Consider the following 2,500-nt stretch of genomic DNA (forward strand, 5'->3'; position numbering starts at 1 on the left):
GTCGGTCGTATTTGGAGTTTCACATCGCTTCCCAGGAAGCCAACAACCAAAAGGTCGGTCGTATTTGGAGTTCAGTATTCGCTTCAGTCGATTCCAACTTCCCAAAAACCTGCCTTCTTCGCAGTTCGGCTAAGTCTCCCTCGTTTCCAACTTTCCTCTAAGTTGCCCTCCTCGCAGTTTGGCCAAGTTCACTCTTTTCCAGCGTCATCCCCCCAAGTTGCCTTGGGCGCAGTTCGGCCTAGTTCACTCTTTTCCAGCATCATCCCCCCAAGTTGTCTTGTTCGCAGTTCGGCCTAGTTCACTCTTTTCCAGCGTCATCCCCCCAAGTTGCCTTGTTCGCAGTTCGGTCTAGTTCACTCTTTTCCAGCATCATCCCCCCAAGTTGCCTTGTTCGCAGTTTGGCCTAGTTCACTCTTTTCCAGTGTCATCCCCCCAAGTTGCCTTGTTCGCAGTTTGGCCTAGTTCACTCTTTTCCAGTGTCATCCCCCCAAGTTGTCGTTGCCAACAACCCAAGAGTCCATAGTATTCGGAGTTCTAGCGGGGCCTCCCCTTGCTTCCAACAACCCAAGAGTCCATAGTATTCGGAGTTCTAGCGGGGCCTCCCCTTGCTTCCAACAACCCAAGAGTCCGTAGTATTCGGAGTTCTAGCGGGACCTCCCCTTGCTTCCAACAACCCAAGAGTCCATAGTATTCGGAGTTCTAGCGGGGCCTCCCCTTGCTTCCAACAACCCAAGAGTCCGTAGTATTCGGAGTTCTAGCGGGGCCTCCCGTTGCTTCCAACAACCCAAGAGTCCATAGTATTCGGAGTTCTCGCGTGGCCTCCCATTGATTCAAACAACCCAAAAGTCCATCTTCTTCGCAGTTCAACATCGCCTCCCTCGTTTCCAACAGGCCCAAAGGTCGTCTTCTTCGCAGATCCACGAAGAGCTCATCACGATTTGCCACATTCCATTTCCCACGGGTTGTCAACAACACTTTCTCACACTTCCCGCAATCGAGTACGTGCATGACATGCCAAAGCACATCTTATTTGCCTTCCATCGCACTCAAGACGACGGGTTGTGGAAGAACGATATTGTTCACAACAAGTTCAAGGACAACGTCTCAATCAAGGGACACAACCGAATTATGTTGACTGGGTCGCTAAAGTAAACCCGAGTTCATATAATGCACCGCATCCAAAAGAACTAGCCACAACACGTGCATCACTGAGATGTTTCACTAGATGGAACACGTGCGTGACATTAGGATCCTCCAACACCTCTTCGTGATGGAAAGATAGAATTCGAAGCAACCACAGAAGTACCGTCTAGTGGGTAGGCAACACAGGGACTGATCAACCAATATCACCCAAGGCAACGGGTGAAAATGGAAGAGATGCATGCTTGACCGTTCGATACGCAAGGCATGGAGCCAGCCAGCAAGTGCATCTCGATTACAACTCACACACCCTCACGTTCGCAAGACACCACACCACAAGACGGTCCACCCCCCACCTACCATGGGCAAGCAAGCAAATGGAAACATCAAGTGACGCAGGGTCAAGCATCGCTAGGCATGAAAATAACTTTCCACAATATCCGAGGGACTAGCTGCCGAGCTAACCAACGATCAGTGACGACCGTGTGTTGGTATTAATAAAGCTCAACAACTATGAAGAGGCTAGTTGTGCCATGATAAACATGCTAACGCACGCACCACGTGAGGGGGGAGGCCTCATCAAGCTCCCTTTAAAACCTGCCAGTGTGGAGCTGGCCGGCTCAAGGAGCACTCCCCCCCTATAAGAGGTTAATATGCAAAAGGCAAAATTGTACAAGTAGATACACTTTTTTTGAGCAGACATAAGTCCATATCTCGGGCTATACTTCGAATTTTGATGCGATTTTTTGCAGTAATTCGTAGAATAATGGTATCTCCTTGCTCACCAAATTTCATAATTTTTCTCGAAGGGGAACTATTTTTTTTATTTTTTTTACTTACCGGGTATGTGTAAAATCGGGAAAAATAGAAAAGCACATGTAGACTTCGAATTTCGACCTCATTTTTTCCAGTCCACCACTAAACAATATCAGGAACCTCCCCACAAAATTTCATTCAGTTTGGCCAAGGTCTTAAATTTGACAAATTTTGGCACCAACCTATCTAGTCGCGGTGCACCGACCAACTTGGCCAAGTGCAAAATGCATCCAATTCAAAACTTTTGTGCACCAACACTTTTACAGTACTCATTTGGGGGCATTTGGAGGCCTTTCCAACCCTCACATCTCAAAAACCACGAATTTCATTTTTTCACAAATCTCCCCACCAAGCCATCTAGCTATGCCGTGGTGCACCGCCAACCTTGGCCATGTGCAAAACCCTCCGAACTCAAAACTTTCGTGCACCAAGAATTTCATGGTATTCATTTGGGGGCATTTGGAGGCCATTCCAACCCTCACATCTCAAAAACCACGAATTTCATTTTTTCACAAAACTCCCCACCAAGCCATTTAGCTATGCC

This window comes from Vigna unguiculata, chromosome 6 (genome assembly GCF_037176805.1).
Source record: "Vigna unguiculata cultivar grain cowpea cultivar isolate G323 ecotype 2 chromosome 6, ASM3717680v1, whole genome shotgun sequence".
In the NCBI taxonomy this organism is placed as follows: domain Eukaryota; kingdom Viridiplantae; phylum Streptophyta; class Magnoliopsida; order Fabales; family Fabaceae; genus Vigna; species Vigna unguiculata.